This window comes from Natator depressus, chromosome 4 (assembly GCF_965152275.1).
Source record: "Natator depressus isolate rNatDep1 chromosome 4, rNatDep2.hap1, whole genome shotgun sequence".
Taxonomy (NCBI): Eukaryota; Metazoa; Chordata; order Testudines; family Cheloniidae; genus Natator; species Natator depressus.
In genome coordinates, this window is record NC_134237.1 from 53176035 (window position 1) to 53201935 (window position 25901).

The 25901-nt window shown below is 41.2% G+C and overlaps 1 protein-coding gene across 5 annotated transcripts in view; it reads right to left on the reverse strand.

Moving 5' to 3' along the window:
* The window catches only part of INPP4B (inositol polyphosphate-4-phosphatase type II B), a 476198-nt gene that overhangs the window by 393690 nt on the left and 56607 nt on the right, over positions 1 to 25901 (reverse strand). For 3 of the 5 annotated variants that reach the window (XM_074950913.1, XM_074950908.1, XM_074950909.1), the window contains exon 2: positions 18297 to 18361. The exons of the other annotated variants lie outside the window; for them this stretch is intronic. The gene's annotated coding sequence lies outside the window, so the exon portion shown is untranslated. The remainder of the gene's footprint in view (positions 1 to 18296; positions 18362 to 25901) is intronic. 5 annotated transcript variants of the gene reach the window in all.

Below are 25901 nucleotides of genomic sequence, written 5' to 3' on the forward strand. Positions count from 1 at the left end.
CATGGACATCCAGCAATCATCCCTCCATAATGCCAACTATAATAAATTTCAGAGCTAAGGTTGAACCATTCAAGAAATATACGTTTGCTGATGATGTTTCAAAGAAAGTTTTTAATGCTTGTAATTTAACTCTGGTTATGGAAGTATTCTGCAATTTCAACAAAGTTAGCCTTTATTTCTGGAACACAGAAGTCTTTGGCTAGGAGATGCATCAAATGAGCACTGCAACCATATGTTGTTAGCGTGGGACTCTCTTCTAAATAATTTCTTCTCATCTTGGATACATTTGCAGCATTGTCCGTGACCAAGCTGCGTACTAGACATTTGAATTTTTTTCCACAGTTTTTTTTTATAGCTTTTACTGCTACTTCTTGTAAGTGCTCTGCTGTGTGTGCATTTTCTGGTGTATCAATTGTTACTGTAAGGAACACATTCCCTTCTTCTGTTTTCACACAAGCACATACAACAGGATCATTGTGGACATTGCTCCACCCATTAAGACTCAGGTTAACAATTTTACCCTCTAGACCTTTTTGCACACTGCTCAGTTTGTTTAGTATTAGCAAATTTATCATTCCAAAATGTATTCTCTTCCCCCTCAACACAAACCATCCAGGATGGTTTGGGCAATAATCTTTGGTCTTACGTCTTTTAACGTTTTCATTATTTCAGAATCAAAAGGCCAGAAAGGATCATTGTTATAATCTAGTCTGAACTCTGCACATTGCAGGCCAAAGAATCCTGCCCACCCACTCCTGTAATAGACCCACAACCTCTGGCTGAGTTACTAAAGTCCTCAAATCGTGATTTGAGACTTCAAGCTACAGAAAATCCACCATTTACACTAGTTTAAACCCACAAGTGACCCTTGTCCCATGCTGCAGAGGAAGGCGAAACACCACCAAGATCTCTGCCAATCTGACCTGGGAGAAAATTACTTCATGACCCCAAATATGGTAATTTAGTCAGACCCTGAGCATGTCAGCAAGATCCACCAGCCAGAACACTGGGAAAGAATTCTCTGTAGTAATTCAGAGCCCCTACCCATCTAGTGCCATCTCTGGCCATTGGGGATATTTGATACTACCAGTCGCAGATGGGCCACATGCCATTGTAGGCAATCTCATCATACCATCCCCTTAATAAACTTATCAAGCTCAGTCTTGAAGCCAGTTAGCGTTGTTGCCCCCACTGCTCCCTTAGAAGGCTGTTCCAGAACTTCACTCTGAAACCATCTAATTTCGAGCCTAAACTTGTTGATGGCCAGTTTATAGCCATTTGTTCTTGTGTCCACATTGGCACTTAACTTAAATAACTCCTCTGCCTCCCTGGTATTTATCCCTCTGATGTATTTATAGAGAACAATCATATCTCCCCTCAGCCTTCTTTTGGTTAGGCTAAACAAGTCAAGCTCCTTGTGTCTTCTCTCATAAGGTAGGGTTTCGATTCCTTTGATCAGCCTAATAGCCCTTCTCTGCACCTGTTCCAGTCTGAAGTTATCTTTCTTAAACATGGGAGACCAGAACTGCACACAGTATTCCAGAGCAGGTCTCACCAGTGCTTTGTATGATGGTACTAACACTTCCCTGTCTCTACTGGAAATACCTAACCTGATGCATCCTTGGATTGCATTAGCTTTTTTCACAGCTGCATCACATTGGTGGTTCACAGTCATCCTGTAATGAAACAAAAGTCCCAGGTCGTTCTCCTCCTCCATCACGTCTAACTGATACATCCCCAGCTTATAGCAAAAATTCTTCTTGTGAGTCCCTACATGCATGACCTTGCACTTAGCACTATTAAATTTCATCCCATTTCTATTACGCCAGTTTTCAAGGTCATCCAGATCTTCTTGTATGATATTCTGGTTCTCCTCTTTATTGACAATACCTCCCAACTGTGTGTCACCCACAGATTTTATTTGCACACTCCTACTTTTTGTGCTAAGATCCTGAATGAAAATTTTAAATAAGATTAGACCCAAGACTGATTCCTGAAGAACTCTATTAGAAACTTCCCTCCAGCCTGACAGTTCACTTTTCAGCATGACCCGTTATATTCTCCCCTTTAGCCCATTACTTATCCACCTTTCAATTCTCATACTAATCTCCATCATCTCTAATTTTACTAATAATTTCCCCATGTGGACCTGTATCAAACGCCTTACTGAAATCCAGGTAGATTAGATCTACTGCATTTCTTTTGTCTAAAAAATCAGTTATGTTCTCAAAGAAGGAGATCAGATTGGTCTGGCATGATCTACCTTTTGTAAAACCACATTGTATTTTATTCCAATTACCATTTACCTCTATGTCCTTAAGTAAATATCTTTCAAAATCTGCTCTCACCATAGGTGGTTTTTGTGTGTCCAGATAAATATGAATTCTTATAACAATTATAATTTACAGAATATGGACAATTATTTTTTCATATGCAGCGTAACTGTTGGAAATGAGAAATGAGTGGGCTTTCAACTCCTTTCAATTAAGATGTTCGCACCACAAAAGCCAGAACCTGTCTCTCCCTTGGAGCATCCTACTTGCTCGCAGCTTCTGATATACAAGTAGGCAATGCATTAGGTTGTCCTCATGATGCACTGTGTTACAGAGCGTCTGTGAAACCCCTCTTCTACATACCTGTTCTTTACTGCCTATAGAATAGTAAAAGTTGATGTGTTGGAATTGGGAAGGTGGGTGGGTCAAACCAGAGATAGTGGAGTCAGCATGTAAGGCCAGTAGGGACCAATAGACCACCTAGTCTGACCTTTATATCACAGATCACCAACATCACCCAGCACCCGCACAGTAAACCCAACAACTGAAATTAGACCAAAGTAAATGAGTCCCACAGGAGGCTAGACTTATGTGCCACAGGCAGAGAATAGGAGGGACCGAAGCGTACCAGTGCTTGAGGCCTCCCATTAAATAAGATATACACAGGTAACACTGGCAAGTGGCCTGAACCCACACACTTCAGAGGAAGGTTTAAAAAACCCCAAGGTCACTGCCAATCTGACCTGGGAGAAAATTCCTTCCCGACCCCACATATGGTGATCATGAGCATGTGACCAAGAACCAGCCAACCAACCACCTAACAGAGAGAATGCTCAGTGCCATCCCAAAGCCTCAGCCCACCTTGCCAAGTGTACCATCTCCAGCCATGGCCCTCACTGATGCTGCAGAAGAAGGATATTAAAAAAACCTCCCAGAATACACTGGGGGAGAAATCCTTGCCTGACCCCTGCCAGTGGCTGGCTGAAACCCTGAAGTATGAGCTTTAGGAACGTAAGACATAAACTGAACTGAGCCCCAAAGCTGTCGAGCCCTACCCCCCACCATCACAAGGAACCCCATCATAGCACTGCACTCTATATTTGTCCAGCTCTCTCTTAAAACTAATTAAGTTGTTTGCTCCCATAACTCCTATTGGGAGGCTGTTCCAGAACCTCATTCTTCTGATGGTTAGAAACCCTCTTCTAATGTCCAGCCTGAATTTGTTCATGGCCAGTTTATATCCATTTGTTCTTATGTCAACACTGGCCTTTAACTTAAATAGCTCTTTCACCCTCCCCAGTATTTATCCCCCTAATGTATTTTTAGAGAGCAATCATTCCTCTCTCAGCCATCTTTTTAAGACACTAAACAAGACAAGTTCTTCCAGTCTCCTCTCATAAGATAGACTCTCCTTCCCCTAATCATCCTTCAAAAATCAGCCTGTATTATTGAATTTCATCCCATTTCTGTCTCTTCAATCTACAAGGTCATCCAGATCTTCCTGTATAATACTACGTCCTTCTCTGTATTGAGAACTGACAACTTTGTATAATCAGCACATTTCATTAGCACACTCCTACTTTTAGTGCCAAGGTAATTAATTAAAATATTGTGTAAGATTGGTCACAAGACCAATCCTTGAGGAACTCCACTAGTAACCTCTCTCCAGTCTAAGAATTCATCTTTCAGCAGAACTTGTTGTCTTCTCCTCTTTAGCCAAATCCTTACCCACCTTATAATGGCCTCTATACTGATCTCTATGCTAGATGCCTAGCAGAGCGACTGTGAAACTAAGCCCCTGTACTCATCTTTTGTACAAAATATGCCTTGTGAGGTATCATTTGAAAATAACCCACTGATCATTAATATTCTTGTGTGATGTACGTATGTATGTATGTGATGAGTGTTAAGAGTTATGAATATAAGCTGGAATCATGACTGAAGTGTATGTAAACCAGGTATTGTAAGGGGAGTTGATCAACAGGACTATCCTAAACAAAGCAAAGTGTGTTTATTTCAATTTACATATAAGCAGTAAAATGGGGCCATCAAGACAGCAGGGGAGATGATGGCAGAAAACAGAACAATTTGCATTTCAGCAAACTCAAGTGGGGGAAGAAAGAATATGAAGCTTCCTCCACCACCAGACTCCAGGTTACCTCTCTCACACTTGAATAACTTTGAGACGTAATCCATTTCAAAGATTTACTGGTCTGTAAAGACAAAGGGCTGAACCTCAAGTGATAAGCAAATGAATCAACTGATTGTATACAATATCTATGTATTATAAAAGTGTATACAGTGAGGTCTTTTTCTGAAAGCTAATAACAACACTGGTGGTTAATATCATTGTGAAATGTTCTATTTATCCCCCTAAACTATATGTACACTTTATGAAGAAATATGGATACTTAATGATACTAAGTTTTAAAGTCTGTGGCCAAATAGGTTCCCTCCCTCCCATACAGGAAAGACAGCAGCTACCTACCTGTCTCCTATGTAAATTAAGTAAGGTGTTGTAGCAAGGCTGCGGAAGATTAGCGAGGAGCTAAGTGGTGGACTGAGTATGTGACTGGATGTAAGCGGAGGATGCAGGCAGTTTCAATTAACTTTGTCCGACAGACCCTGCCAAAAGATATTGTAGCATAGCTCAGCATATTTTTGCCTGTAAATAAGTTAGTTTATGTAATAAGCATAAATCATACATATAAGAATGTAACCAGCTGTTGACCCCATGTAACCCCAAGATAAGTGCAGAGAATATAGCACCACAGAGGACTCCTCCCTGGCGGAGTCCTGCCTGGTCAGCTGTCCCGAACAGCCAGAGTCCCCTGCAGCCCCTCCGCACGTCCTAGGGGCTCCCTGCGCAGATTGGAGCGTAAATTCTTCCTTCCTTCCTTCAATAAAGCATAGTTTACTATTCTTAGGCCGGAGTGTCCTCCTTTCCCTGGTATCTCCCCCCTGCCCTGGCGGGAACAGGTGTGAACAGGAACAATGGAAGCCCTATTTACATGAAAACGAACAGGGAGATGGGAAGCTCACTGGAGTGTAAAAACATCATGAGATCATCCTGCGTCTTGAGACAAAGTTATGGAACTTTGGAAGATGTAAGCAAAGGCAAAAGCCGTCGATTACTAGACAGATACAAGGGAACAAAACTCTTGTAAGCGGAGAAAGATGGGTCCTTCAACCAAGAGGCAGGATGGGTTGAAGTATCTGGAAAGTGAATATAGGTGAGAAAACATCATCTTGCTAGATTAAGTTTTAGACTTAAAGGTTCATGTTTCATTTTTATTTGCTTGTAAACCTTTCTAACTTCATTCCTTTTACTTCTCATCATTTACATTATGTCCTATTGTTAATAAATTTGTTTTATTTTACTGTAAGCCAGTTCAGTGCTGTGTTTAAGTGGAAGGGTGTATTTACTACAGTTAAGTTAATAAGATGTGATGTACTTTTGTGTCTTTAGAGAAACAAAGAAACTTTATTTCTCTGAACAGTCCAGAAGAGGGCTGGACTGCCTGGACATTACAGAACATACAATTTGGGGAGAACTCAGACTGAATGTTTTGGGCCACTTTGCTAATTGTACTCAAAGCTGGTGGAAGCCAGAGCAGGGCTGTAGACAGGCTACTGAGGTCAGAGCTGCTGAACCAGGGCTGTCTAGGACACAGACACTCAGAGTGCAGCCTGCATGCCTGTAGGCTGGTTGTGAACATCCCACTTTGACAGCTCAGCACCAAAACATTGTGAGCCACTCAGGGTAGGAGGGCAAGTGGTGACAGCCCCTCACTGGTCTAGATTGCACTCCAGAACATCACAGTGTTACCCCAACATTTTGGAGTCTAACAGTTATTTCTCCTCCAGACAAGCAGCCATTCCTCAGTTACCTTTCCCAGGGGTCAGCACTTAGGAGAATGTAATGTATTTGTACAGGTATACACTGTATAACCAGATACATAACATTTCACAATACACATCCAAAGGGTGTACCCTCTGGCCACATGAAAAATGTTGCTATACTTGTATCCACTGGGGTCCACAGGGAGGCATCTCCACCCAGACCAGTGGATCTAATTATCCAAGCAGCTATAAGGAGTCTCAATCTCAAGACTAAAGGGGTTTCCTGCTCAGCTTGCAAAGGCCAGGGAAACACTTTAGCTTTAAAAATCAATAAATCCCATTGCTAGTGGGAAACATTCTTGCCAATTTCCATGTTAGGTTCTTGTTTCATCCAACCCTACAGCTCAGGATTTTTTCATATTTTACTTCTGAGGTGCGTTTCTCTTGTGTACATACACACATACACACACACACACACACAAAACTGAAAATTAAACCTTCCAAAGTTAAAAGCAACAATGCAAAAATGCTTTAAGGAAGAAAAAACACTTTTGTGCATATCCAAACACTTACTGTCAGCTCCAAATTTGGAGAGGATGACTGGGGTAAAAAAGTAGGGGAGGGTACAACTTCCTGTGCCTGACAAACTTTACCACAGAGTATCAAGCTTTTTCCTTCTTCATCTTCTAGCTGCAGGAGTAGGATTCCCCAGTACAAAGCAGTAAACCCAAGGTGGTTGTTTTTGTTTTAAATGGGCAGGATTCCCGTTAGACTCCAAACAGCTTAGCATAAATTTCTCAGATCATCCTTTTTTGCATTTCCTCCCACAAGACCTATGGGTAACAATTAAGATGAAAAAACCACAACAAACCACAGGGTCTTAACTGTGATGAGGAAGGACTCATTCAGATTTCTCCCCCCCAAACTAAATCATTTTTTCTTTGAAGAACACTGCCTTTGCTTGTTTACGGGAGAAAGATCACAGAACTTTCTAGTGTCTTCCTGTGCAGCAGCCACAGGATGCTACACAGGAAAAGAAAGTTAAACATACCAAGATAGATTTTAAGAATGAGTTTGGGCAATCAGGGTGAAATTCACCACTGTGCAAAGGGCCAACATAAAACCACAACATATGATGTTAGAGGAACCAACATGGTGCATAGGCCTCACATTGCCCCCCTGTATGGGTGAATATCACCCTTCAAGGGGACATAAGCCTTCAGGAAAAAGAAAACAATAGCAAAGGGAGCTGAGTGGGGCAAAAGCTGTTATATAATACTACACAAAGCATAAAACTATTCTACACTAGTCAACACATTTGAAGTGCATTTTATTTCCACCACCACCACCCCCAGCTAAAAACAAGCTATTTACTCATCACAAGGGAAAAAATCATTGTGAATATGAATTATGAAAAAACAAACCTTGGCCACAGAGATCGAGCGTTTTCTCTGAGCACAGCAAAACCAGATGTTCTAGCATGCATGTCTCATAATTCATATTATTTTGTTCATTTATAATCTACCAGTGTCCAGCAAACTTCAAATTAGAGTCCAATTCTTGTCTCATAAAGAACACATTCAAATTGTTAATATATGGTGAGCACGATGAAAATACTGAGACACCCCTCCCCTGTACAAACACAGCTGAGTCTATCACAAGGTTGACCTGACAAAAGTTTCTTAATCACTGGAAAGCTGAATTTTTATAAAAGGAAGGAAGTCCTGTTTCTTACATAAGGAAATCTTTCTGTAGCCCACTGATCACATTTCAGTTTTAACCCTGAAAAGTCCTGCAAGATGAGGCAGCCATCAGACTCTCACAAGGTCAGGTCCTAAGACAGAACTTAAATAGAAGTCTATTTTTCACTCTCCTGCATATCTGGAGGATAGCCGTAAAATCAAAGATTATGTTGGCAGAAAGGGTCTCTCTGCTAATTTGTAAATGGTATTGTGTTCCCTGCTGCTTTGGGGGTGGTGGGAAGTTTTTGTAAACAAGTTGTTTGGTTTCTCTTCCCCTACCTTTATGATGACACCAACATGAATCTCTTATTAAAGCAACCCCTGCTAAAGAAGATAACGAATGGAACAGCTGCAGATTCTTCATAATTATGTGTAAATCTGCTTGACAAACAGTACTGCTGCATCCCATAATCCCAGCACCAATGAAATCAAATTATCTGATGATGCTATGACAGGAGGACTCTTCGCTCAGGTGCTGTGCTGCAGTGATACCCACAACACACTTAGCGGAACCAGAATTAAATTCCATCTATTCTCTATAGAGTTGATACATTAACAGCAGCGAATTAAACCACAGCACTGCTAACTACAATTATTTTTTTATTGCATCTTATGCTGTCTCAGAGGAATAACTTCTGAACTGTTCTTATACTGGCAGGGCTCTTTTTAAAAAAAAAAAAAAAGAGCAATACACAGCTATCAGTGTCTGGTTCACTCTCCTTTGTGTTTCTTATCTAGTCCATTCTTCATAAGCATTTCTCTTCACATAATAGAGTGGTCACTGACAACAGTTGCAGACATATTTAGGTTAATAGAGAGTAAACTTTCAAACAGTAAAGACCAAACCAAGAAAACCATAGGAAACAGAACAAACAGAGACCAGATGTGCATGATAAAAAAATTATTCTGGATGGAAGTCTTATAATGGGTTGAAGCCCAAAAATTAAGGAGTGTACCATACATCTGACATTAAGTTTCATTTCTTTTAAAAAAGAAATATGGCATATGTTGTCTCAACTGAAGATATGTTTTCACCCACTCTCTTATGCCTCCACTAGGGTAGGGGAAGGTAACTCTGATAGAAACTCAGCGCACTATGAATTGCTAATTATTGGAATTGTTCTGGATGATGGTTTAGTTTTTAAATAAATGTGTATTACCACCTAAATATAGTTAGGGCAAAATCCTGGCCTGTTCTGCACAGGGAGAAGAGAGAAGGTTTAAACGTGCTCTCTCAAACTGTGCATCCAAGTAGCAGGACAAAATTTCTCCCTAGAGATAGAGAGAGACAACTAGAAAGGAGAAGCAGCTACCGAAGCAGGTAGGATATGACTCAGAGGGAAACAGGATGGCCACCTGGTGGATGTCCAGCCCCCTTAGCTAGCTACAGAAAGTAGTGGGGGAGGAGGGGAATAAGAGAGCTAGTGCATACTAACCAAGAGAGCACAGCAATGAAGTCCCTGATAGCAAATTACCTAATACTAGTCCAGCTCTGCAACTGCAGAATTGCCATAGCACCAGAAGAACAGCCTACTACTCTCTTGCTTCCCCTTTCCACATCATCCTGCTCACCAAAGGCCTGATCCAAAGCTAACTGTAGTCAACATGTGTCTTTGATTTCAATGACCTCTGGATCAGGCCTAACATAAAAGCAGAATTCATCCTTAGTGACTTACTTTCTAATAAAATCTCGTACTCGTTTAATTTTAGTTCACATCAGTATAACATGTCTTAATATTTTTCCTGTAATCTGTAATGAACTACAAGCTCTCAACGGAGGAGATTACCGCTGCCATCTAGTGGCAACCTCCATTATAAACCGGTTATTAAAGCCAAATAACCATACAGCAATGAACAGAGCTCACATATTCTAAAATGAGGCAGACAGCCCAGTGAAAAAATGGAGCACTGTCCACCTGACAGCAATCATTCCAGGAGGGATTTTGGTGGCCTTATCCATCCAAGTGACTGCACCAAAAATAATCTTTAAGGCAGTTACAGAAACCTCTCAATGAACAAACTTAGCAATAGCCACCTGGCAAACTATTCTTATGTACTCAGCTGCCAGAGCTACCCAGCAGAGACTAACTACTTTAACACAACTCATTACTTCATCACAAGATAGAATGTGATAACATTACAAGGACTCAAAACACTAAAAAGAAAGGGCCATCCCATTTCAAAATCTGTCCCTTTAATCTAAATGTTCTCAGAATATTTTCTCTTGGAAGAAATATTCCAGTTAGGAACCAGCATGGTTAAAGTGCCAGTTTAGGATTAGGGTTTGCATTTTCTTGCTGCACTTTGTTTCCTCACAGGGTTTTCTGATTTGAAAACTGAAGTAAAGTAATTTCTAGAGCACACTCTTGCAACTGTGGTCAGTGCTGGCAGTGTGATCATGTTTTCATGGAGTTCCTCGCAAGTGTGTATAGCAGCATGAGAAAAAGCACAAAAGTGCTTATTTGAAAAATTTAACAAGTGGGTGATGGATTCTGGCATCACTGGCTGATCAGAGGTGGGAGTCGACATTTCAACAGTGAATGAGGTAAGTAGGATGGGGATAAGTCATGAAGGGCCTTGGAAATGAGGACAAGTAGCTTACATTTGACATGACAGAAAAGGGGGAGCCAGATGAGAGAGGCAAAGAGACGGTGACACAGTCAAAGTGATAGGGTAGCAGAATAATCTTTGCAGCAATGGATATGAGCAAGGCAGGGCAAAGAAACAAGGTGATGAGAGTCTGGACAAGAGTTTTAACTGGAAGCCAAGGACACAGCCCAGAGGAACCCCCACAGGAAGTTGGAGTGTGGATGAGGAGGATCCTCTGAAGGACAAGTTGACAGAGTAATTAGAGATGCAGAAAGAGAACCAGGAGGGGACAGACTCACAGAACCCAAAAGGAGGACAATATTTTTTAAGAAATGTTTATAGTTGACTGCATCAAAGGCAGCTGACAGGTCAAGGAAGATGAGGATGGAGTACTGGTTCAGAGCTTTGGGTAAGAAGAGAAGAGCTCATTAGAGACTTTGATTAGAGCAATTTTAATGGAGTACAAGGGATGAAAGCTGGATTGAAGAGGGTCTAGAATGGAACTGGAAAAGAGGAACTCCAGACCATGGCCACTGACAGTGCATTCAATGAGCTTAGAGATAAAAGGGAAAGGGTGATGGGGCAGCAGTGGGAGAGACAAAGGGGTGGGGACCCAAGCATGAATTTTAAGATGGGAGAGATTAAGTATGTTTGTACTCTGAGGGAAAGAGCCAGATGACAGGGAGGGGATGAGAGTGGGTCCGAGGAAGATAGGATGGGATGGAACATAGAGTCACTGAAGCAAGTGGAGGAATTAAAGGAGAAGAGCAGCCAAGAAACTTCTGCACCCATGACAGGGGAGATGGAGGAGAGAGTTTCAGGAAGGGAAAGTGAGCCAAAGGGAGAGGGAAGGTCATATCATATTTAGTCAATCTTCTCTTGGAAGAAACCAAGTAAGATCCTGTACAGAGAAAGAAGTGGAGAAAAAGGAGAGGCAGGAGTCACGGATGGCAACACACAGCTGGGATTGAGAGCACGGGATTCAATTAAGTTGGAGAGGTAGAGTTGAAACCTTTCACTCTGCAGCAAATACAGGCACAAATTATTCTCAAAACTTTATTGGTTATAAAAAATTACAAGGGAGTCTGCAATAACAATCAGCATAGACACTTTAGCAACGCTGCAACGCTTCTCAGAAGTGAATGTTTGGAGTGGCCTCGCCATACCAGCACGATTTAGAATCCTGATAGCACTGAACAGGCAACGTTCTGCAGGGCTACAGAAGTATACAGTTCTGACTGAATGCCAGCTCGTTTTCAACACTGAGGAAACTGAGGACTGCAATTTTTTCACATTGTGTCCCAACAGCTAAAAAATATTTCATGCTTCCTGCATTATTTCTTGGTGGGCAGTCTGACAGCTTATTCTTTATTTTCTGTTTTTATTTTGTTCTGTAGACACAGTATGGGTTTTATTTAGGAATTGTTCGGTAGTGCTTTGAGTGGCAACTTTGGCGTCACAACAACTAGTATATGAGCTAAACAGGATAGAGCACTTAGCATGAGACCATCGTACAAGCATTTGCCTAATCTTCATCTGATTGAGTATCACCAAGAACCAAGAGGAATTTAGTGTTGTTGTTTTCATCCATATAGCTGATAGAGCAACGGAGAAACAGGCTTGGTATGCATCAATTTCTCTTAATTCTTCAAATAGCTTTAGCAGAACAGTTACAGTCTCAATATTCTATTGGAAAAAGTCAGTGATGTGACAGTACATTTCCTGGCACATGTATACACTCACCTGCTATAGTCAATTAGATACTTCAACACATAAAAACCTGAGCTACATCTACTAACATCTTGTATTAACTGGCGACTGAGCAGGCTACCTACATGCTGGCTAGTAGTAATAATGTTTAATGCCAAAAGCTAGCTAAATAAAGCATGGTAATCATGAATGCAAAGTTACAAGAAGTGGGCAAAACAGCTGAGGCTATAAACATTGGTGGGATTAGAGATTTTTTTTTATAATGGTGCAACAGTATTGCCTCTCTCCCTTTTATTCTAGCTTCTACTTTCCCAGAACTTTCTGAAAAGCTTTACCAACTGCTGTATCTGTCTCTCTTCTGTGGACAACCTCACAGTGCAGGACTATGGAATTTGTATTAACACTCTTTCACTGATGACAAGAATAACTGTTGATGTGAAAAACTTTTGTAATGAATTTCTCCAATTCGATTCAAGAACACATGGCAGCCTAACAAACCTTGTAAATGTTGTATATCCAGTGCAGGCTTCTCTGTGCAAGAGCATTTTGTATTGTGGAATGCCCACTCCTGTGCTTCTGAAGTTTATAGCATAATTTTTCAAATTTTCTAGAATAATGAAGATTTCTGTGGTTGTATTTCAAATCAAATATGACTGGGGTTTCTGTGGTTGTATTTCAAGTCAAATATGACTGGGGTTTTTTTTTACTGACTTCTTATTTTATCTCTCATATTTCAGCACTTCTGACTCACATGTGAGTCACACATGTTAATATTTTATTAATAATGTGTAATGTTTTAAGGCTACAAGTATTTCCCAAAAATCACTTTTTCATTTTCAAGATTTCAAGTTATTTCAAATTGTATTTTCCCCTGAAGAAAACCATTAAAATTACAGAAATAATTGTTGGAAACAGTCATATATAACAGTCAGAGGAAGGGTTTTTTTGTTGTTGTTTTAAATAAACCAAACAACTATCTGAGAGAAGATATACAAAAGGAGAAGAGAAACATTTGGGAGCTGATTGAGGAACAATATAACACACAATACCTGGTTTAAAAATGGAGGCCCGATTCGGTAAAGTACTTAAACACATGCTTAACTTTAAAATATGCAAGTAGTCTCATTGTGCTGAATGGGACAACTCACATGCTTAAAGTTAGGCATGTGCTTAAATACCTTGATAAACCAGGGCCAGAAAGCCTCGGCAGGCATTAACATCCCTTCTTTTAGCAGAAATTATTTGTTCTTATATTTTATGCCAATACATAACCAATTCTTTACTAGACATTGTCTGACACATGCCATCATTTTATCCTGAAAGTTCTTATCTATGTGCTTAACTTTATGCATGTTACTAATTCCAACTTCAAAGGGGCAACTCAAACGTGTAAAGTTAAGTATTTGCATAAATGATGGCCAGATTGGGGCCTTAGTGTGGTCAGAACTGCTCAGGCCCAAGCACTTAAGCAGACACTGAGCATGCTCCTGGAAACTGAAGTCACAGCTGAAAAATAATTTACAAAAACTATATCCTTAGCCAAAAGAGAGGCTTTTACTTCTAAATGATCCCCAATAGAGTTCATTGGCATACAATACAAAGACCTTTCACAATTCAGAAAAGAAAAGCTTCATCACCTTAATATGAATAATAAAATGTCACTATATAACCATATTAAAAATACTGAAACTAAATAATAAATTGCATATGAAAATAAAATATGTTGAAATGCTGAAAGGCATGTTTATTTTTGGCTTGAATGCATAAAGGATTCATTGACAGTCTCCCATTTCAGAACACGCACCCACCACGCCATGAAAACCTAAATAACATTTTCACAGTTGCATCAGATATGCAAGTCACATCAGAACCATAAGAAATATGTCATTATTCTATTATTTCAACCTTGCACCAAGGCTGTGGTCATTGATTTATGAGTCAATTTGCAATTTTACTTTGATGTTTTTCTGTCAACTGTCAGTAACACATTAGACTTGTGATAAATACTATAACAATGTAATTTATGTTAAGCTTTTACAAAGATTGCAAGAAGTCTTGGGATTATTGACAGCATGAGCATTTAGACTTGCTCATTTATCCTGTCTACAAACCCTCCTAGACTCAGCTACGCATTCAGTTTAAGGAAGGTAATTCACCACAGACCCAGTTTCAAAACAATACTTTCACCCCTTTTACTTAACACTCCCAGGCAATCGGTGCATCATAGCATTCTCATTCACCCTAGTACAGTTTAGTCTGTCATTGTGTCAGTATAAATCCCTTGTTTTCAGAGTGTTAGGAAACTACCACATAAATTCACTGCAGCCTGAACTTGTCAATACTTTTAGCACTGAAAATAGCTTGGATTTAAAAACCGAGAACAGCAGTCCATGTAACTTAATTTCTTTTGGCATACTGTAAATTTTTAAAACATAAGAATATAATGTAAGAAGGTGTAAACATTGGCTAACACTGCTCCTAAGAGCATGCACATGCGTGTGCGCGCGCACACACCTGAAACATCTAAGCAACATAAATTTAGTGTGCATGAACGTGGACAAATTTACCTAATATACCATAACGGTTCTTTCTGTTGGATCGTTAAATTCCAAACTAAGAAGGATTTACACAATAGACACTAATGACTTCTAAAAAAGTCATTACAGACTATCAATCACAAATCCACTTTTAAATAAATGCCTAAACACACATTTTAAAATAAATATGCATGTCAAAATACACATTTACTCAGTACAGCACAATGGGGTCCTTGGAACCATACTGTACAGCAAAAACGTAATTGTAGTTAGAACTTATAGTCTTTCATCAAAGGATTGCTTAGAAATTTACAAATCTGGCCAAGGATTGGTATTACCATTTCAAATATGAAGAAACATGCGGCATAGGCTTAGGTGACTTTACTTAAATGGAATTATTCCAGAGTCATACATGGATAACCGAAAGCAATTTTTGGATGCAGGTGTGAGAAAGAAAGTGAAGAAAAATCAGTAGGGTGTGACAAAAATGACTTGGAAAAAAAGACGAGAGAGAGGTTTTAAAGTAGAGAAATCAGTTTAAATGAGGAAACGGTGCACTATGATTTCTTGAAGAAAAGAAATGGAATGATTAAGGAAAAGAAAGGATAACAAAAAACAAGGGAGACTGGCCCCATTAAGGTCTGTGATCAGACATAAAAAAGACAATGCTATGTTCCCAAATGGACTGCAAGCTATAAGTCAAAGCTCTATTCTTACATCAATAAAAAGGATACTTACTTATTTATTCCTAGTAGCATTAAAGGGTATTACCCAGTGGTAAATGTTTCCCTGGCTCACACCAGAATTATGAAGACAGGATTTCCCAGGGTGTAAAAGATTCACATTAATCTGTGGGATTTTCAAAAATGCCTATGAGAATTAGGAGCACATGTGTCATTGACTTTCAACAGCATTTGTGCTTCTAACTCATTTAGGCACTATTGAAAATCCCATCTGTTTTCTCCTCCCCAGAAAGACGACTGGCAGTGATAGGTTCACCAGCAGGAGGCTCATGCTGACAAACCTCCTGAGGCTCATTGGAGCTACTCCCCTGCATGGTGAGCCATAGAAGGTAAGTCAGATCAAGAGAGAGACATCAAAGAAGTGGAATGTGGGTTCATCAGCACAGATGAGGTACAACTCTCTCACACACTCCATACTAATTTTTTTTTAAAGATAGGAATTAGAGAGGAAACTGACAGCAATGCCCATAGTTAAACTTGCCTAACACCTACCATTAGAAGACCCAGTTTTCAGTTGCTCATAACATTCCCCAACTTTACCATTCATGCTAGAACCTTCCATGCCAAGTATCTGCCTCAAGTTGATGATTTTTTTTCCCCCTCACATTTAAGAAGAAAAAAAGTTCCGCCTTTTCTAAAAACAAGGTTAGGAAAAAATACATTGTAAGAATCTTTTTAATGTTGGCAACAATCATTTCACTAAGAAGCTCTAGCAACTCCAAGCTTTGGAGCAGGGGCTTGAAATTTTGCAAGGTGCCACCCTGGGGTTAGAGTTGCCTTTGGCTGTCCCTGTGAAAGTCCACCCAAATCTGGCCAATTTACAGGCCTCTAAAAATCCTTGTTTCATAGATTCAAAGAGTTTAAGGCTAGAAAGGGCCATTAGCTCATCTAGTCTGATCTCAGGCCATTAAATGACACAGGGCATTCAATTTTACCCAGTTGCCCCTGTATCGAGCCCAATAATTCTGTTTGGTTAAAAGCATATCTTCCACACAGGCATCCTGTCTTGATTTGAAGACATTGAGGAGATGGAGAATCCACCACTTCCCTTGCTAGTTTGCTTCAACAGTTAATCACACTCACCTTTAAAAATGTGCGCTATATTTCAAATTTGAATTGGTCTGGCATCAGCTTCCAACCATTGGTTCTTGCTCTGCCTTTAGCTGCTAGATTAAAGAGCCCTGTAAGTACCTTGGTATTTTCTCCCCTTTAAGGTACTTATACAATGTAATCAAGTCACTTCGTTCAGTATTCTTTCCAGAATACAGTCCCCATTCTGTAGGGCCTGCATTCCCAGATGTAGGACTTTGCATTTGGTTGTATTAAATGCATTTTGTTTGAATGGGCCCCATCATCATCATTCTTTGCTATTCTTCCAATTTTTGAGTTATCCACAAATAGCTAATTTTAATCACCAATGATTTTATATTTACTTCCAGATCACTGGTGAAAAAGGGTTGAATGTCAGGCCTAGCACTGATCCCTGCCCAGGGAGGAGCCATTCAACAGCAAGGTGGCTTCCGTCCTCCTTCTTGCAGTCCTGGCTGAGCATCTCTGCTCTGCCCCACCAGGACCACAGACTTCTCTTTCACCTGCAGGGGTTAGGTGTAGGGAGCCCTATGCAGCCCAGCTGTCACAGGAGTGAGCCCATGATAGCAGGGCTGCAGAGGGTTCACTGACCTACAGCAGGGCCAGTGACACCTGATTCCTGCAGATGCAAAGGGAAGAGGCTGCACTCCTGCCCATGGTTACCAATCAGTATTCCCACGCCCCACACTCCAATTTCAGTGTGTCAGCTGCAATTGACATCTATCCATTAAATTCAAATCTTGCCACGCTAGGCAAAATCTATGCTGATTTCACTGATCAGGAGTAGCGCAGTCACACAAAAAACTCACACCAATAAAACCTTTATGCCATGCTACATCACCTTGTCTGTATGCACAAACACACAAATCTATCATATTCATGCTCTTGTGTAGTGCTTCACAAGTATACTATATTGGCACATTACTATACTAATGTAAGCTGCTACATCATGTTGAAAATCTTTCAAACAGAATACACAATCTATCAAACATCACTATCATTTCTATGCAGGCAGTGGCCCATACAGTACCAAGATATTCCAGGAACAGAATATAAAATACCTATAATTAATGACAGGTGATGTCAAGTTTCATTTTCATTGCCTCAATTCTTTAGGATTGCATGAAAGTTTTCAGCCAGCTACAAAACCATGTATATAATAGGCTAGGAAAGGCGCCACTCCACACTTATTGCCTGGTCTTTCCAGATACCAAGCACTCTCAACTCCCATTAAAGTCATTGAGAAGTGAGGGCATTCAGTGCTTCTGAGATGCTTATTACCTGGCAGGGGTAATTTAGGGAGTCCTTCATTCTGGGAACATAACTATTCTTTACATTAAAAGCAACTGTTTGTGCACACAGAAGGGAGAAAGTAACCCCTAACTTCATAGCAAGTTCAGCTACAAACAAGCACTAATGATTGTTATAAGGGGCTGAAATCTTGTGCATTACCTGTGTATTGCATTTAAGGGTGAAATTCTAATTCCATTTACACCAATGAAGTCAATGGAGTTACTCTGGATTTACACCAGTATACAGTGAATGCAGAATCAGGCCTTAAATCATATGCAATGCAACTAAAATACTGTTGATGTCACTGGAGAATACCTTACGTTGTCACTGAGTTGTTGTTTCTACAATTGCTCTAATAATAGTCAAATCTTCCTATCCCTAAAAACACAATGCCAATAACTATCGTGTAAAAAGGATTAGTCAAGTTCAGGAAGATTAGAACAAAATGTGAGGAAAGTCAGTAAGAAAACGAATTACCTTGGTCTTATTTTTCATTAGAAATAGCAGATTTCCTTTCAGCCGACACCATCTCTCTCTTGGTTCTATGTGCAAAGAAGTAAGAGATTAATAAAAACAACCTTTTGTCTCCACACATTAAATGCTTCTTAAAGAATATGCATTAATAATAAAGGTCAGAAGAAAATCATTAACAAACAAAAAAAAACAGCTTTACTCAGCAGCTCCTATGTACAACATGCTGTTAAATGCCAGATAACTTCCCAGAAGGTTTCTTCTACCCTGCTGCTGAGCGAATTGGTGACTGCGGCATATACTCAACTGTGTTTTCTTTGCTTCTCTCCCTTTTCTCACACAAGAGCAGAGACTGAGACTTTAGCATTGAACAGCTTGCTACTAAACTGCTCAGAAGCTAAAATGACAGATGATATTAGACACTGATATATTGGATCACCTTCCTTCAATGGAATAATGATTATAAAATAGAAAAGTGGGCTATTTAGATCAACTGCATCCACATTTATATGGGAAATGGGAATATCCACAGCAACACTACAGAAGATTTTTAAAAAAAAGTTTGGAAGGGCATAAGCCATGCTCTGATTGCTGCACGGTATGAAGAAACATTTCCTATGGGCAGATTCTTCCCTAGCTGCCCACTATGGAATTCTTCCACCTTTCCTGAAGCATCTGGTACTGACCACTGTTAGAGACAGGATATTGACAAGAGAGATCACTCATCCACTCTAATATGTCCATTTCTTTGCTCTTGGTGTTAACATCATTGATGTCAATGAAGCTACATAGGCAAGTCTTGAAAAATCCACTTGGTAATGCACCACTAGAAAACGGGAAGCTTGCCCTTGCAAGCAATGGGACCTAGAGGATCAATTTCAGCACACCATTTTCCCTTAAAGACATTAAATTTCTAGTATGTATGGATGTGAGGATATTCTACCGAAGTACAAGAACCTATACAGAAAAGAATGTGACCCAATCACAGTGGTTCCAGTATCCTCAGATACTCACAGCTTTCGAGAGAGACAAACAAGATTTCTGGTCAGTTTAAGTACAACTCTTCAGAACCCAGTGGGCAGCAGTGAAGCAGACAAGAACCATATCCATTTTTATTGCTTCTGCTGCTAGGGAAAAGTTTTCAGCAGCAACAGAAAAGTCACTGGAGTTATTCATGGAGAGATAGAACCTTAAAAAAAAAACACTTCAGGATAGGGGATGGGTAGAAAAATGTTAGACACCCTTCTCCAACTTGCAGCAGGAGGTTCTGGAACTGAGGGCAAAAGAGAAGAGGAGAGCATCTTCTTCCTACCAGTAGCCAGTATGGGATGGAATAGGGTTCCTGCAAATGTATCAAGTATCCACTAGCCAGGGTCTGATACAACAGATAATACCTATGAGCAGAATTCAGGGACAGCACTCTGGTAAAAATCCTAGCACCCTCCAAGAGCTGGGGATAGATGCTGTATTATTTCTCACCAGCAACAATACCCAGAAAGTTTGTTGGGGAGCCCCATTCCTCAAACCCTGGCAATTAGATTCAGCTCCCTGGCTAGTAAGTATCTGGAACACTTTTAAAGATTAAAGATTAATTTGACCCAATGAGCTTACCCAACTATTCAGGGAGCAAGACCAGACAATCAAAGATGGGGATTAGTATGAGAATTGAAAGGTGCATAAAGAACTGGTTAAAGGGGAGACTACAACGGGTTACACTGAAAGGTGAACTGTCAGGCTGGAGGGAAGTTACTAATAGAGTTCCTCAAGGATCAGTCTTGGGACCAATCTTATTTAAGATTTTTATTCAGGACCTTGGCACAAAAAGTAGGTGTGCGCTAATAAAATCTGTGGGTGACACAAAGTTGGGAGGTATTGCCAGTACGGAAGAGGACCAGAATATCATACAAGAAGATCTGGATGACCTTGTAAATTGGAGTAATAGAAATGGGATGAAATTTAATAGTGCTAAGTGCCAGGTCATTCACTTAGGTACTCACAAAAAGAATTTTTGCTATAAGATGGGGACATATCAGTTGGAAACAACAAAGGAGTACAAAGACCTGGGGAGTACTGTTTCATCACAGGATGACTGCGAACCACCAGTGTGATGCAGCTGTGAAAAAGGCTAATGCAATCCTAAGATGCATCAGGCTAGCTATTTCCAGTACAGATAGGGAAGTGTTAGTACTGTGACAGGTTGGGTCACAGAGACCCCCTTGGGACTGTCACCGGATGTGCTGAGACTAGTTCTGAGCCCGTTTTCCTGGGCAGCTTGGGACTTCAGAACCCCGCCTTGTTGAGCCAGACATGCCAGTCTGCTCCCACACAGACCCAGGCTCTGAACCACATACCCCACAAACTGCAGACTTAACTGAAAACGGCTTAGAAAGTGCTCCTGTCTCCAGCACCCAGACACCCAGTTCCCAAGGGGTCCAAACCCCAAATAAATCCATTTTACTCTGTATAAAGCTTATACGGGGTAAACTCATAAATTGTCCACCCTCTAGAACACTGACAGAGAGACATGCACATCTGTTTTCTCCCCCAGGAATTAATTACTTACTCTGGATTCAATAATAAGCAAAAGTGATTTTATTAAATATAAAAAGTAGGATTTAAGTGGTTCCAAGTAATAACAGACAGAACAAAATATATTACCAAGCAAAATGAAACAAAAACACGCAAGTCTAATCCTAATACAGTGGGAAACTAAATGCAAGTAAATCTCACCCTCAAAGATGTTCCAATAAGCTTCTTTCACAGACTACAGAGTAACAGCCGTGTTAGTCTGTATTTGCAAAAAGAAAAGGAGTACTTGTGGCACCATAGAGACTAACCAATTTATTTGAGCATAAGCTTTCGTGAGCTACAGCTCACTTCGTCGGATGCATACTGTGGAAAGTTTAGAAGATCTTATTATATACACACAAAGCATGAAAAAATACCTCCTCCCACCCCACTCTCCTGCTGGTAATAGCTTATCTAAAGTCATCACTCTCCTTACAATGTGTATGATAATCAAGGTGGGCCATTTCCAGCACAAATCCAGGGTTTAACAAGAACATCTGGGGGGGGGGGGGGTAGGAAAAAACAAGGGGAAATAGGCTACCTTGCATAATGAGTAAGCCACTCCCAGTCTCTATTCAAGCCTAAGTTAATTGTATCCAATTTGCAAATGAATTCCAATTCAGCAGTTTCTCGCTGGAGTCTGGATTTGAAGTTTTTTTTGTTGTAAAATAGCGACTTTCATGTCTGTAATCGCGTGACCAGAGAGATTGAAGTGTTCTCCGACTGGTTTATGAATGTTATAATTCTTGACATCTGATTTGTGTCCATTTACTCTTTTACGTAGAGACTGTCCAGTTTGACCAATGTACATGGCAGAGGGGCATTGCTAGCACATGATGGCATATATCACATTGGTGGATGTGCAGGTGAACGAGCCTCTGATAGGCTCTGAGTAGGGCTATTAGGCTGATCGAAGGAATCGAAATCCATCTTATGAGAGGAGACTCAAGGAGCTTGGCTTGTTTAGCCTAACCAAAAAAAGTCTGAGGGGAGATATGATTGCTCTCTATAAATACATCAGAAGTATAAATACCAGGGAGGGAGAGGAGTTACATACATTAAGTGTCAATGTGGACACAAGAACAAATGGCTATAAACTGACCATCAACAAGTTTAGGCTTGAAATTTAGATGGTTTCTAACCATCAGAGGAGTAAAGTTCTGGAATAGCCTTCCAAGGGAGCAGTGAGGCAAAAAACCTAACTGGCTTAAGGGCTGAGCCTGATACATTTATGGAGGGGATGGTATGATGAGATTGCCTGCAATAGCACATAGCCAATCTGCGACTGTTAGCAGCCAATATCCCCAATGGCTGGTGATGGGATACTAGATGGGGAGAGCTCTAGTTCAGAGGTGTGCAAACTATGGCCCGCGGGCCACATCTGGCCTGCGGGACCCTCCTGCCTGGCCCCTGAGCTCCTGGTCTGGGAGGCTCGCCCCTGGCCCATCCTCTGCTGTTCCCCCTCCCCCACAGCTCACTGCGCTGCCGGTGCAATGCTCCGGGCGGCAGGGTAGCGAGCTCCTGCCGGGCAGCGAGCTCCTGCCGGGCAGCACAGCTGCAGAACCGTGGCCTGACCCGGTGCTCTGTGCTGCGCGGTGACATGGCTGGCTCCAGCCGGGTGGCACGGCTTCCTGTCCTGGTGCTCTGGGCAGCGTGGCTGTAGCGCCGCCAGCCAGCGGTGCTCCAGGCAGCACGGTAAGGGGGTAGGGAGCAGGGGGAGGTTGGATAGAGGGCAGGGGAGTTTGACTTGGTGGTAAGGGGGCAGGGGCGTGGATAGGGGTTGGGGCGTGGATAGGGGTTGGGGCAGTTAGAGGGCAGTTGAATGGATGGAAGCAGGGGTTCCGCGGGAGCAGTCAGGAAAGAGAGGGGGAGTTGGATGGAGTGGCGGGAGGCAGTCAGGGTCAGGGAGAAGGGGTGGCTGGATGGGGCAGGGGTCTGGTGGGGCAGTCAGAAATGAGAGAAGGGGTTGGATGGGGCAGGAGTCCCGGGGAGGCCGTCAGGGGGCAGGGGCTGGGCCACGCCTGGCTGTTTGGGGAGGCACAGCCTCCCCTAACCAGCCCTCCATACAATTTCGGAAACCCGATATGGCCCTCATGCCAAAAAAGTTTGCCCGCCCCTGCTCTAGTTACTACAGAGAATTCTTTCCCACATGCTCAGGGTACAACCCATCACCATATTTGAGATTGGGGAGGAATTTTGCCCCAGGTCAGATTGGCAGAGACCCTGAGTGTTTTTTGCCTTCCTTTGCAGCATGGGGCACGGGTCATTTGAAGGTTTAAAGTAATGCAAATGGCAGATTCTTTGTAACCTGAAGTCTTTAAATCATGATTAGTGGACTTCAGTAACTCACCAGAAGCTATGGGTCCATTACAGGAGCAGTGGGTGAGCTATTTGTGGCCTGCAACGTGAAGGAGGTTGGACTAGATGACAATGATGTTCCCTTCTGGCCTTAAAATCTATAATCTAACCCATAGGCTCTCTCAAACAATCACAAGTTGAGATCCTATAGGCCAAGTAAAAATAAAGCCTATTCTCTGTTGCTGAAATTATTATATTAGGGATGATTTTACAGCTAACCAGGAGTGATTTCCTAACACAGTCCAGGGAACAAATATTTATTCAAGCTCACTGGAAATTGAATGACATATTAAGTATATTACCATAAAAGCCAGGAGACACCTGCGCAGGAGGTGGGAACCAAGCTATGAAAGTTGGATAAAGCAGGAAATGATTGGGTTTTTTTGTGAGAAACCAGAAATTGAAAAATTGCGGCTACTATTGACTGATGACTAGCAGTCAGTACAATGCAAATCAACATGTTGCACAGATCATTGCAATCCTAAAAATTCCATTTCTTGGAATAGTACAGAATGGAGGCCACGTATACAGTAATGCTGGATTTTATAGGAATGACTACACTGTTCACAAAAAGAAAAGGAATACTTGTGGCACCTTAGAGACTAACAAATTTATTTGAGCATAAGGTCAACATAGCCACAACAATTTTAGGTGAAAGAAGGCATGTATTTTTATTTATAGCGTCAGTGTGCATGTACCTCAGTACATACCCCCTAAATCTGAATAAATCTAACAGCTTGCTTTATTTTTTTCTCAGCACCATTTTACAGACATCTTGAAATACAAGCACATCATGAGTAACATCCACTTGACAACAAGTCAGATTATTTTTAAAGGTCCCCCAACAGTTATTTCAGGTTGTTGTTTTTTTATTTTCCTGTTCTGGACAGTTGGAAAGGAAGGGTTGCATAATACCTTCTACTGTGTTCCATGTAAAATATATATTGAGGACACCTCGCTATCCAACCTATTTAAAAAACCATAAAATGAGGATAATAAACTACTCTTTCCCGAATGTATATTAATCTAGTTAGCAGCCAGAGGACTATTAATTTCATCTCTGTTTGCATATGCCAGTGAGATCCTAATCCACAGCTAAAGCATAAAAGCAATTATTTAGAAAAGTGTTTAGCACCACTCGAGCATCAATGAAAAAAAACAGAAAACACTAACAAATATGTAATTACTGACACTGTAAGTGGACAGTAGCAGCAAAACGTGCCTCAGCAACAAATAATTTTCCCTACAAATTGATACCTATTCATTTTCCATCCTTGACCACTCTGCAGATCTTCAGTTTTTCTTCCTTGTCAAAACAAGCTGATGGCCTTTTGGCCAGTGAAGCCAGATCTTTGGTATTGAACCTCATTAGATAGTCAGTAAAGAGGAGAAGGAAGAGTAAGATATGGAGGAGGAGGATAATGATGCTATTGAGTTTTTTGAAGGTAAGTAAGATCTAAATAGCAGACAAGGTCAACTGAAATATTAAAAAAAGATGCTGCAATGTATCGTGATTTCATACAGAATTTCTTGTGCATTCCATGCATTGTACAGTCATTCAAAATATGAAAGATATGATTGATGGACAAACCAAGGTTAAAATAGGTACCACTGTCAAATCTGATTAAAAGAAAAAAAGCATTTTAGCTTTTCCCTGTTTTTACTAGTTAATGCAGGATCAAGTAAAATGTATTTTATACAGTACTTTCTGCACACACATTTTTAACAACGTAACTAGTAACATGCATATGCCATGCTCACCTGTAGAATGAAGGCAACAAAAGAGCTAGAGTACACAAGTACACATTCATGTAGAAAAAATACACAATCTTTTCATCTCTCAAATTGGAATTATAACTCAACAAAATATACCAAGTGTGACAGGGAGTCCACCCACTTAAGTGTAATGGTGCCTAGTGGTCATTCCACCCCATCAAGTAAGCAGCCCTTTAAGATTTTGAAAGGTCCAATATACATACACAATGACCTAGGAGGTAATGAGAAAGAGGAAGTGGTCCCAGGACTAGGTGGTGCTTGGGAGGAAATCCTGTCACTTTGTCTTGTAAGGGACAGGAGCCTTGCAGAGTGGGCAGGGAAAGGCTCCCCTCTTAACCAACCAAATGGTGATAAGCTGGGAGAAGGCGATCAGCATAAATGCTGCCGGCCACAGAGCAGGGCAGACACCAGCAGAAAGCGGCTGCCTGCTGGATCCTCTGAGCCTGAAGATTAACTGGGGGGAAAGGACCAGCTGAGGGAGAAGCCTGGCTAAGGTCCTACAGTGGCTAACTTACAACCCAGCTCCAAGGAGGAGAGCTTGGGATTCCTGCTTTGAGGAAGTGACCATTAAACATAAGTCCAGCTCCAGGAAAGGAGCCTCGGGGGCGGGGGGGCGTTTCCTGAACCAGGACTCAAAAGCTGTATCTACACAGCACACCACTTGTGTCAGTGTGTAGGGGTCCGCATAGCTACACACTGCAGTGAAATGCAGGCTGCCTCCACACTACACTGTGTGGCTACACATGTCAGTGGAAGGCTCTGGCAGAGGGGAGGCAGTGGGGAAAGTCAAAGCACTGGGGAGCTGCCAAGTCGTTCCCCGCTGTTTCCCCACTGCCAGAGCTTTTCCCCACTGTTAGGCTCTGGCAGCTCAAAGACTCCTTCTCCAGCACAAAGAAAGATGCCAGCAGC